Raw genomic sequence first — 13,257 nt, 5'->3', positions numbered from 1 at the left:
AAGTAATACTCAAGTGACAGTGCTAGGGCTCTGTAAACTCTTTCAACCAGCATAGTTGCTTTTGACATGACCAGGATCTCAACATGTTGGCTCAATAGGTTTCTGAACCTAGGTTATAGATATCAGCATAAGATATTTGCCCACTTGATTGTTAATAATGGAATGGCACAGTACAGACCCTTCAGCCTGCAGTGTTGTGCTGACCTATGTAAATCTGCTCCACAACAATCTAATTTTTCCCTACCTCATGCCCATAACCTTCTATTTTTATAACATCCATTCCTATCTGAGAATCTTATGACTTTTTCACCATTATCCTCATAATAAAGGTGATACCCCTAGAAAACAGGTTATTAAATGTTATGTTATTTCCTTTAAAAAAATTTCAAATTTGTGCAATAATTAAACTTGTGATCATCAGGTTGTTGATCTAATGCACAGGCAAAAGGCTGTTCTGGTAACGTAAATTGGGCCCTTTCAGAATCAGGATTTATTGCCGTAAACAAGTCATGAAATACGGTGTTTTGGGCAGCGTTATAGTGAAAACATATAACCATCTTATAACATTACTATAAAAAATAAAATAAAAATAATAATTAAAAAATAGTACACAAAAAGTAAGTCAGTGTTTTTGGTTCATTAATTATTCAGGAATCTGATGTCAGTGGGGAAGAAGCTATCCTTGTGCCACCGAGTGCTCATCTTTAGGCTCCTGTACCTTTTTCCCGATGATAGCAGAGTGAAGAGGGCATGGCCTGGGTAGTTGGGGTCTTTGAGGATAGAGACTGCTTTTTTAAGACACCGCCTCATTTAGATTCCTCAATGGAGTGGAGTCTGGGCCTGTGATATCACAGCCTAGTTAACAATCCTCTAGAGTTTTTTTCTTGTCCTGAGAGTTGGCGTTTCCCTACCAGGCAATGATGCAACCAGCCAGAATGCCCTCCACGGTACACCTGTAGAAATTTTCGAGAGTCTTCGGTGACATACGGAATCTCCTCAGACACCTCACAATGTATAGACATTGATGATCCTTCTTTGTGATTGCATCAATGTGGAGGCTCCAGGACAAATCCTTGGAGATGTTGACACCCAGGAATTTAAAGTTCTTTACCCTCTCCATGACTGAGCTCTCGATGAGGACTGGGTTGTGTTTCCCTGAATTCCTCCTGAAGTCCACAATCATCTCCTTGGTTTTGCTGACGTTGAGCACAAGGTTGTTGTCATGACACCATTCAACGAGCTGATCTTTTTCCCTCCTGTACGCTTCCTCATTGCCGTTTCTGATTGTACTGACAATTGCAATGTCATCGGCAACTTATAGATGGCATTGGAATTGTGCCTGCCACACAGTCAGAATCAACACTGCCCAAAATTTGAGATACAGAATAAAAATTCACTCTGACAGTATTTATGTTTTAAAAAAAACTAAATTAATCAACACAACATTTTCTTTTCAATTTACATTTCATGATGGAGGCATTGATGATGTGGCTTTATCTTACGGAAAATTGTGATATGAGCCTTTCTCCCCGTGTCTACATGGGTTTCCTCTGGATGCACCAGTTTCCTCCCATTGTTGTTGGTTAATTGGGAGGCACAGGGCATGTGGGCCGAAATGGCCTGATACTGTGTTGTTTGTCTAAATTTAAATGTAAAAATTTAAAGTTGCAGTAATTTCTTGTACTTCAATGCAGTGCATTTTCACCCTATAAAACGATATTTTTCAGTTATTATATTTTCTTGTACTTTTTTTCAAGGCAGTGGATTGAGAGCCTTGGGGAATTTGATTACTAAGATTAGATACTGAAAAAAATTGAATGTTAAGCAATGTTTTAGATTGTAGGTAGTAAGATGATGGACTCGGTTTGAACTCAGACGACTGTTTAAATTTATACGATTATTTTAATATATTTAATTGTAAATGTCATTATAACAAACTGATACCATCTATATTTTAATTGTTCAGAAATGCATTGTTCATTTAAATGAAAGTCAATCAATGGGAAGATCTAATATTCAGAAAGGCACAATAGGTTCAAGTTTGGATGAAGTATGATGTGTATGAAAGTTAAAAATTGTGAATATATTTATGGAAAATTAAAAATAAAATATTTTTCCAAAGTTTGGATCAAGTATTATATTAGATTTATTTGAAGAGATGTAAACCAAAGCTGTAATAATCATTAAATAACACTTACAAAAGGATTCAAATTCTTTCTACCTTCAAATTTTTAAAAAATGATCAAATTTTAAAGAAGTTAAAAATATATTTGACATTGTAGTTTGCAAATGATATTGTTAGGAAGGCAGATTAATGTGAGTCTTGCACACAAGTATATTGGGCATATTGCCAAATAGTGACATTGGTCTGTTCATAACATTAGCTTAGAGGTGAATGAGTGCATGAAAGATTCTGAATAATCTAAATCATTGCGTACTGGAACATTTATTCCACACCCATGTTAAATAGAAGTAATAAAGAGAGATATGTATGTTGGCTCCGATCTCTGGAATGAAAAGAAAACAAACCTGCCAGGGATAGATTATATTTTGAAAGCATTTGTAATTAATAACTTACAAGCACATGAAGGAGAACATTCTAAGTTGGCAAGAATAATAGTAAGGACTTTTGAACAGAACTGCAGTGGGTCAGCTAGAAAATATAAAGCAGAAGTGACAAACTAATTAAGAGATTGTTACCAGCCCAAAAGACCCCAAAACCCAGCAGCAATAGATATTCACTAAGACAAATGGTTACTTAAACAAAAGTTGCTTTTAATTATCTTTAAACATGAAAACAGAATTACATTTTAACTTATCACTATTGACTTAACTAACCTAACTTAACTCCCTTCTAATTCTAAGCACATGTGTATGTAATGTTCAGAAAAGTTCTTTGATTCACAGACCAATCTCACTTGTCATTCCTCCAAATTCACTGGTTGCAGGCAATTCTTATACTATTCACAGAATTTAGCATTTATAAAGTTGACCAGGCTTCGGTGCTTGAAATGTAAATGGTTACTGCCAAGGAAGGTTCTTGTCGGTTTTCAGAGAGAGATTTGTTGTTCGCTGGATACCCACAACTGATTCCTTTATGATCAGCCACTTCATTGTCTTGCCGAAGAAACTTGCCCCCTCAAGGTTCTCCAGATGATAACCTCTTTCTTTCAGGTCACCACAGAGTTCCTTTTTGTTTCCCTTAACATTAGACAGCCAGTCCTCTCCTCTTGTATGAACCACAAGGGCTTTGACCAGGCTGAACTAAGCACTCGCGACCCATCTTTCAAATGGTGTTTTCTGCAAGTTTGCCAGCTTGTCCTGTTCCAGTCCCAGCTGCTGCTGCTGACTGTAAAACTCCAGAACTGATCGTTCTCTCTCTCTCTCTCTCTCTCTCTCTCTCTCTCTCTCTTTCTCTCTCTCTCTCTCTCTCTCAGAGAGAAAGCCTGTTTTACTCTCTCTGCTTGCAAAACCACATGACCCTCTTAGAACAGCAAGTTCCACTCCAGACAGTCTGTGGCTATGACAAGTTCTTATGAAAGAACTTCATCTGTTGCTTTTTTGTAAACAACAATCCATTAGTGAAGTCTCTTGGGCACTCTCCAAAGCTTTTTCAAAGGCTCTTGACGCCGATATGTCTAGCATGAGCAGAACTCCAGTATTTTAAATAAGATCTGTTTTAAAGTGTTTGTATGTGACCTACTCTAAAAAAACCTGCCCCAATTTATTTTCCAAAAACATATCCATATACAATACAAACACCACATAATCTGTCACAAGATTCACTGATTTAGGGACATATATCTAATGTTTTGAAGTCAAGATGTACTTTAGTATTTGAAAATTCTGATTCCTTCTGGAAATTACCATAGGAGTACAATGATCACATTCAATGGACATGTGAATAATTGTGTGGACAGAAAGGGTTTAGTCAGATATTGACCAAATGCAGGAAAATAGGCCTCATCCAGAATGCCAACTTGCTCTATATGAACGAATCAGGTTGAAGGGCCTGTTCTGTGCTGTATGACTCTAGGAGTTTTTTTATTAGCAATTTAATTTTCTCCGTTGTGTTAAATGCTGCAAATGAGTCAGCAGAAAATTGTGAACATTAAAGCCACTGAAATGGCTGTGCGCGATTTAGCTAAGGATCATCCAAGAGCCAGATAGATTGCAGCTGTTGTGATGTGGTCACACTAAGGTACAGGCAGTTAGTTGACCAACAAGAAGAGTAAAGAGGGTGCTCGCTTCGGCAGCACATATACTAAAAAATTGGAACGATACAGAGAAGATCGCAAGGATGACACGCAAATTCGTGAAGCGTAAATTTAAAAAAGAAGAAGAAGAAAAGAAAGACTAAAGAGAGAACATACAGAATTCCTCTGTGGTCATTCACCTCAGTAACTAGAACGCAGTTTTGGATGCTACTGTGGGGATGATGACCCATCAGATGGTAGCAATAGCGGCCAGACCATTGGCACCACAATTGGTTCTGAGGTTCAGCAGAGAAGGTTGGTCAGGTAGATTCATTGTGGTAGGAGACGTCATAGTCAGGCTGTTTCTGTGGCTACAAGCAATCTCCGGGGATGGTTATTGCCTCCCTGAATATCTCTGAGTAGGTACAGGACTTGCTAAGAGTGGAAGGGGAGCAGCCAGAGATTGTGGTCCATATTGGTACCAATGACATAGTAGGAAGAGAGATGTGATACTGCAGAATGAGTTCAGGGTGCAAGGCAGAAAGTTAAAATGCAGGCCATTGTAATTTCAATATGGCTACCCATGCTAAGTGCTAGTGAGGCAAGAAACAGGAAGATGGTACTGTTTAATGAGTGGCTAAGGAGCTTGTGCAGGAGCAATGGATTCAGATGTTTGGATTATTGGGCTCCCTTCAAAAGTAAGTGTTATACCTGAACTGGAGGGGGACCAACATCGATGCAGGAATGTTTGCTATTCGGGAGGGTTTAAGCACAAGGCAGCAAATGGAGGAGTTGAGGGTACACCAGAGATCCTGGAGGACTGGTGAGTTCTTCAAGAGGTAGAAAAAAGATAATCCAGGAAATTATAAGCCAGTACGCCTCACATAAGTAGGGGGGAAACCGTTTGAAAAGGTTACTTCGGAATTTATGTACATTTGGAAAGTCATGATCAAATTACAGGCTGTCAGCGTGGCTTTGTGAGGGACAGGTCATTCATGACTTACCAATTTCAATTAAAGGCAGCTGATGAGAGTATGGCAGTGGCTGTGGTTTTCATGAACTTTAGTAAGTTGTTTGACAAGTGAGACTGATTCAAAAGGTGCAGATGCATAGGTTCCAAGGTGAGTTGATAATTTGGATATGAAATTAGCTGGCCCATAGAAGACAGAGTAGCGGTAGAAGACTGTTATTCAGCCTGGAGGCTTGTGACCAATGGTGTTCCACAGAGGTTGGAACCCCTGTTGTTTGTGGTTTATGGAAATGACTTGGATGAAATAATTGGAGGGTGGGTTTAGTTTGCAGATAATACAAAGATTGGCAAAGTTGTGGATACTGTAGAACAGTGGTTTTCAAACTGCCATCCCCCCCCCCCCCCCAACTCACATTCCATCTTAAGCAATCCCTTTACCATCGATGCTCTGTGATCAGTAAGGGATTGCTTAAAGTGGTATGTGAGTGGAAGGGAAGATTGAGAATCACTGCTCGAGACCCAATTGTTACTGAAATATTTTGTTTGAGAAAAATTGTCATTGGTCCATTTCCTTTGGAGTTGTGAAACATAACGAGTCAATTAGGTACGATTTAAACAGTGGTTTTAAAGGTGGAATGTGAGTTAGGGGAGCAGTTTGAAAATCTCTGCTGTAGAGGGTTAGAATAGAATGCAACAGAATATAGATCACTTACAGTTATGGCAAAGAAATGGCAGATGGAGTTTAATATAGACAAATGTGAGGTGTTGCTCTTTGGAAGGTCAAATGTGAGGAGAATACAGACCTCTTAAGAAGCATTGATGTGGAGAGGGATTTGGTGGTCCAGATCCATAACTCATTAAAAGTGGCCATGTAAATTAGATAGGGTGGTAAAGAAGGCATGTGGTATGCTTGGCTTCATTGAGTGGGCACGGTTGGTGCAGCAGTTAGATCACTGCTTTTACAGCACCAGTGATCTGTTCTCCCTGTGTCTGTGTGGGTTTTTTCCATGTGCTATGGTTTTCTCCCACCCTTCAGAATGTACAGGGTTGTAAGTTGTGACAGAGTATATAGATTGTTTTTGAGAGATAAATTGGGAAAGGTTTGTTAGAGTAGGTTACATACAAACAATTTAAAACAGATCTTATTTGAAATACTGGAGCTCTGCTAATGCTAGACATATTGGCTCCACAGCTTTTGCAAGAGCTTTGGGAAGTGCCCAAGAAACTTCACTAATTGATTATTGTTTACAAAAGGCAACAGATGAAAGATCTTGTTGGAGCCGCAGATTGTCTAGAGTTGTTCTAAGAGGGTCGTGTGGTTTTTCAAGCAGAGAGAGAGAGAGAGAGAGAGACACACACACACACACACTCACCCACCCACACACACACACACACACACACACACACACACACACACACACACACACACACACACACACACACACACACAGAGATCATTTCTACAGTGTAACAGCCAGTAACAGTAGCTGGGACTGGAACAGGACAAGCTAGCAAGCTTGTGGAAAGCCCCATTTGCAAGATGTGTTGTGAGTTCTTGGTTTAGCCTGGTCAAAGCCCTTGTGGTTCAAGCAAGAGGAGAGGATGGGCTGTATAAAGTTTCACTTGGAATAAGAGAAACAAATGGTACTCTGTGATGACCTGAAAGAAAGAGGTTATCATCAGGAGAACCCTGAAGGGGACAAGTTTTGTCAGCAAGACACTGGAGTGGCTGATTAAAATGGAATCAGTTGTGGATGTCCTGGAACAACAAATGTCTCTCTCTGAAAACCGACAAGCACCTTCCTGAGCAGTTACAATTTACCTTTCAAGCATCAAAGCCTGGTGAACTTTATAAATATTAAATTCTGTGCACAGTATAAGAATTGCCTGCAACCAGTGAACTTGGAGGAATGAGAAGTGAGATTGGACTGTGATTCAAAGAACTTTTCTGAACTTACATACACATTACATACACGTGCGTTTAGAATTAGAAGGGGGCTAAGTTAGGTTAGCTAAGTTAATAGTGATAAATTAAAATGTGATCCTGTTTTCATGTTTAAAGATAATTAAAAGCAACTTTTGTTTAAGTAACCATTTGTCTTGGTGAATATCTATTGCTGCTGGGTTTTGGGGTCCTCTGGGCTCGTAACAAAGTCAATTGAGTGTAATTGGGCGACACAGTCTTGTAGGCCAGAAGGAAGGGCTCAGGTCCAATATATCTTTACCTCCTATGGACGCTGTGAGACCTGCTGAGTTCCTCAATCATTTCTATGTGTTATCTAGTATCACAGAGTATGCAGACTTCGATGTTTCACTTGTGGGCTTGAAGGGCCTGTTACCATGCTGTATGTGTAAATTTAAATTCAAATTAATTTAAAAGTAAGGAAGTCATGTCACAGCTATATAAAACTTTGGTTTGGCTGCACTTGGAATACAGTGGGCAATTCTGTTTCCCCCATTACTGGAAACATGGAGGCTTTGGAAAAGGTGCAGAAGAAGTTTACGAGAATATAGCCTAGTTTAGAGGTTATGAGTTATGGGAGAGATTGGACAAACTTTGGTTGTTTTCTCCAGCTGTGGGAAGACTGGATAGTGGTTTATAACATCATGAGAGTCAGTGATGTGGTGGACAGTCGGAATCTCCCCCACTAAAAGTGTCACAGAGGACATGCACTTAAGATGAGAGGAAGGAAGTTTAAGGGAGATGTGTGAAGCAAATATTTTACACAGAAAGTGATGAGAGTGTGAAATGAACTGCCAGGAAGCAGGTATAATAATAGAATTTAAGAAGATTCTAAATACAGTAGACCAGGGTTCCCAACCTGGGGTACATGTACCCCCAGTGGTACATTTGCACTTTTCATGGAGTACATTGGGTCTGAGAGAATAACCACTACTGTACAATACATGGTGTTGTAATCTGCAGTCAGATTGCAATGTCGTGTTTTTTTTAATCCTTAATTTTTAGGGGTACACGGGAACCTATAAAAATGCCCAAGGGGTACGGATGAACAAAAAGGTTGGGAACCCCTGCTGTAGACATATGAATATGAAGGAGATGAATGGATATTTATCAAGTTCAAGCTGCAGAGTTTTTTAGTTTGATTAGACATAATGTTCAGCACAGACACGTGGATCGAAGGGCCCATTCATTTGCTGTGCTGTTCTATGTTCTATATCTCTGCAATTAGGATTGTCCCTTATATAAAGTTGCGACTTCAAGAAATAAAATTGCTTTTTGTCAACATGTTCAAGTCACTGTTGTTCCAGTGAATGAAAGCAGATAAATGGGAAAGTTTAAAAGCAGAAGGCTGAGTATCACTGTAAAGACAATGTTATGTTTACTTTTGCATGTGCTAAATTAGCTGGCTATTGGAAGGAAAAAGCTTTGCCACAGTCCTACTCTTCAGTATCATCTGGCAGTATCAAGAAAAACCACTAAGGTTCAGCAAACCAGGATAGGTTTGGGCTTGACTTGCCATTTTTAGCCTCCACCTCTAATGAATAACTTGATCTAGGCTTATGCATTAGAAGCTTGAGGTAGCAATGGTTAAACTGTTGAATATTAAGGAAAATTTAAATGGCTTTGATACAGATAATCTTTTTTCTGGCTCTTAGTTGCCACAAATGCTGATTGTTTTCTCTTGGCATCAATGTTATTTAAAAAAAATAATTTGAACGTGCTAGAAGTATGAAATACAAACAGAAAATGCTCAGGAGATCAGGCATCATCTGTGGAAATAAACAGTTAATGTTTCAAGTCTGAGGCCCTTCATGAGAACTGGGAAGGAGATAATAACAAGCTAGATTTCAGTAGTAGAGAAGAGTGGAGAGGCATGGGTAGAACAAAAGAACTATATCTAGGGTAAGACCAAATGAGTCTTCTTCCTCCTGATACTGAAAATAATTTGCTTTCTCTTTTCCAGTTCTGACTAAAGGTTTGTGTGTTTCTACATTGATGCCTGATCTGCTTGGTGTTTCTGGCATTTTGGTTTTTATACTAGGCCTGAACATACAGTATCCAGATCTTGCTGCATATGGGGCACAGACTGTTTCATTATTTGGAAAATTGAGATGGCAATTGACCAATATATGTTTATCAGGCTTCATTCATACTTTTGACCTTTATGATAAAGAAAGTTCACTGCTGAAACAGCTGAAGATGATTGGCCTTAGAACACTGCCCTGTGGAACACCCTCACCGCTGTCCTCAAGCAAACGTGACTTCAAATGCTGCGTTTGAGAGAGGCATCCATTTTGTTTTCTTATGAATGTGCAGGACCTGCATTCCAGCCTTTAGAGAACATGTGCACCAGGATATTGGGCTGTCGGGTAAATCCCTGTGTTGTGACTCTCTTGATCCAACCTAGTATAGAGCTTTTCAACTATAGGTTGTGAAAGGTAAAAGACAGTACAACGAAAAATTAAGCTGTTCACCTTGTAGAATTATACAGATTGTTCAACTTGACCTAACCTTAGATAAGCCACATTCGAAATGCTGTATATAGTTTTGGTAGCCATGTAATAAATGGGTTTTAAATTTTGGCTGGAATAAAAGTTATGAATCTTTCTTTTCAGCTTTTAATAGGTCATCCATCCATCATAAAGAGAAAGTTAGAGGAATAAAATTGATATCACTATAAAGCAATCATCAGGACATCAGACAGTAAAAATGTTAACATAAAGTTGAATGTACACAGTTGCAGACACTTTTGAGTATTTTAGTTGATGTAATGAAGTAGAAAATCATCCTAAGTTTCTTGTGTTCAACACATCTTCTTAGGCAGACTCCTGAGATCAAGTTCGGCTTGCTTCCATTTATTTTCTGTGGTAGTCATTGAGGTAAATATGAGACCTACAGACTGCCACTGGTAGAACAACAGGTCTCTGATCTCTGATAGGACAGGTGGGTGAGTATTTTGGAAACTATTGGTTCCTTAAAGTTTATTCCTGATCTGTATAAAGGTCTTGAATGTCATCAGTTCCTTTCCCTCTCCCCCCAACCCCCATACTATTTCACCCACTGAGTTCTCCTTGCAGTTTTTGTTTCTAACCCGTTCACATTCATTATTAGATGCCCTGTGATACATATGGATCTCTTCACAATTAAGTCAATATTCTTGATTCTATTTATTTCATCATATTACTTAAGAACACTGAATAAAATTTCCCTACCATCTATTTTTATTTCGAAGTTCAGATTACATACATGACATCATATCACAACCTGAAATTCTTTGCAGGCCAGCAGAATTTCTACTTATCATTAGTGCCTAAACTGTACCCAAGAAAAGATATGTACACAAAGGAGAGAAATGAAAACAAAGAAGTGGAAACAAACTGACTGTGCAAAGCAGAACATAAATATTCAATAATAAATAATGTGCAAACCAAGAGCCCTTAAATGAGTCTCTCATTGAGCTTGTAGGTTAGGAGTCTGATGGGGGAGGGGTAGCAACTGTTCCTGAATCTGGTGGTGTGAGTCTTGTGGCACCTCTACCTCTTTCCCGATGGCAGCAGCGAGAACAGCGTGTGTGCTGGGTGGTGGGGATCCACGATGATTGCTGCTGCTCTCCAACGGCAGCGTTCCCTGTAGATGTTCTTGATGGTGGGTGGGGTTTTGCCTGTGATGTCCTGGGCTGTGTCCATTATCTTTAACAGGTATTTCCATTCAGAGGTATCAACCATGATGCAGCTGTTCAGCAAAGTTGCTTTTCTCTGCAAAGTTGCTTAATTCAAATGATCTGATTTTTCCCTCTAGGGATAAATAAATTAGACTTATCAAGTGTAGTATATTTCAAAATATACCTGTGTGTCTTTCATGCTTTTTATTTCTAGTCCCATTTGCTTATGAGTTCAGGTCAAAATTATTGATCTTATCTTATGTGAGAAGCCTGTTGTTAGGCCCATTCAGAAGTCCAGTCAAGATCTCAGTGAAGATAAAATAGCATTCAATGAAAAGCTGGAACATTTAATTGATGAGCCATCCTGCAATCATTGATCTTTCCCCCTTCCTTTTTCCGTGCAGCTTAGAGTTGTTTTCCTCTCCACCAGCATTGCCTAATCTGCTGAGGGTTTTCAATCTAGAATTTGAGCGCCTATGAAAATCAAATGCAGACAAATGCGACAAGCCCAGGATGCCAGATTTGTTGGCTGGATGAGTTGGGCTGGATATAGCCTGTTCTGCGCTGCTTAACTCTGACTCAAAATGAAAATCAGAAATTATGCTGGAAATTTGAAGTTAAAATAATTATGAAAAACTCTTAGTAGGTCAAGCAGCGTTGAAGAAAAAGAGTTAACATTTTACGTCCAAGAACTGACTCAGAAAGAAAGCAAGTTCGTTTCTGTAAGCAGAGAAGATGAGAGAGGGATGGATAGAATAAAGAGAATATTACTGGTAGGATGAGACAAGTGCATTGATGTGGCAGTTTGAATCATATTATGGTTCATTATATGTGTTGGTCATAGCAGCTCTTTTTTATTGGTCTTTAGTCATTGCTGCCATTCATTCATCCTTGATTTTGGCTCAGTTTTTCTTTTTAATTTCTTGGTATAATCCAGGCAGCTGGGCAAGGCCCTCGGTTCTTCTAACTGTATATATATCAAAAGACAAAGTAACATCATCTGATTTTAACCTGCCACGTTAATTAATTTGGTCTCAACCTGCCATAGATGTTCTCTTTGTTCTCCCCATCCCTTCCCCACTTTGCTGGTGAAGTCTAACTCGTTTTCTCTTTTTTTAAAGGAAAATCCTGCCAGTGCCCAGCCATTCAGCCAATACCCATGGCTGTGCTAGTTAACGGGCTGTTTTTGTAATGATAAATCAGTAAGGTATACCAATGTGATCTTGAAGTATTTACCAGCTCACCACCTGCGTTGGATGATTTAATTAAAAAGTAAAAATGCAATGCTGTAGAAAACTCAGCTGGTCAAATAGTGTAGCAAAGATCAAGATTCACATGTCACCAAAGTTTCAGGCTTGACCGTTCATCAAGGTATGAAAAAATGTTGGCAGGCACCTGAACAAACTGCTAGGGGGAGGAGCACAAAAGCAGGAGGTAATAGGTGGATAAGGGAGGGAGGGCTCACCAGCAAACAGGGGGAAGAGGGATGGCTCTGTGAATGGAGAGGGTAGGGCAGGGGTGTCAAACTCAAATTCACGGAGGGCCAAAATTAAAAACTTGGACTAAGTCGAGGGCCGAACTAAATATTTATTGAAAATTTTCAACAACATCTGCATGTTTTCTCTTCTTTCAACATATGTAATGTTAAACTTTAGGATATAACTTTAGGAGGATAATGTTACAGGTCAGGAGTACTAGCTCAAGTTCACCCTTTGCTTGACCTGAGGGAAACCTATTTGGTCCCTGTGGAGATGTAGTCAGCATTCACAGGCTGTGTCCATTTTGGCCTACATCAGGACTCAGCATTTCCTGCTCACTCCTCAGGCTCTAGGCCTCTATTCACCCTCGACCCACCATCCCTCTACCTGACCAGTCCTTTACCCAACCTCTACTCGCCCCTCACTCCACTCGCTCTGCCTCTACCCACCTCATCCTATACACGCCCCTCTACTGCCTCTCCCCTCAACCTATTCCTCCCTCTACCGTCTCTCACCCTCTAATCACCCCTCCCCTACTCGCCCTGCCCCTCCCCTTTTACCTCTTCCCTATCCACCCCTCCTTCTACTCATCCCTCCCTCTAACTGCCCCCCGCACCACCATAACTTCCCCTGCCCATTACTCCTCACCTACACCTTCTGCCCACCCCTGCTTACCCACCCACTCAGGCCCAGCGTGCTGCCGATCAGCCTTTGCGGACAGCCACCATCTCTCTCTTCACGTGCAGGGCCGAACCAGCCATCCCTGGGGTCCGCGCGGGTGCAAGCGCTGAAGGCCGTGGCGACCGAGAGAAGTGCGCTCGTGCTGTGGAAGGGCCGTCCGGTGCCAGTCGCGCGGGGCTCGCGCTGCCCAGGGGCCGTGCGCAGCCTGCCATGCCCGTCGCGCCGACAGGAAATCACAGGTGCTCGCCCATCCGCCGCACCGCCCGACAGGTGGGAGAAGTGACTGGTTGTGCGGGGAGCCTTCCAAC

The 13,257-nt window shown here is 40.5% G+C and overlaps 1 protein-coding gene and 1 pseudogene across 8 annotated transcripts in view; both read left to right on the top strand.

The window, feature by feature from the left end:
- babam2 (BRISC and BRCA1 A complex member 2) overlaps nucleotides 1-13,257 on the top strand; it is a 243,420-nt gene that overhangs the window by 120,011 nt on the left and 110,152 nt on the right. The window lies entirely within an intron of this gene.
- Nucleotides 4,241-4,331, top strand: LOC138737834 (U6 spliceosomal RNA; annotated as a pseudogene).

Source organism: Narcine bancroftii, chromosome 6, assembly GCF_036971445.1.
Source record: "Narcine bancroftii isolate sNarBan1 chromosome 6, sNarBan1.hap1, whole genome shotgun sequence".
NCBI classification, from domain to species: domain Eukaryota; kingdom Metazoa; phylum Chordata; class Chondrichthyes; order Torpediniformes; family Narcinidae; genus Narcine; species Narcine bancroftii.
Note: the sequence above shows the minus strand (reverse complement) of the source record. Positions and strands in the feature narration are given on the sequence as shown.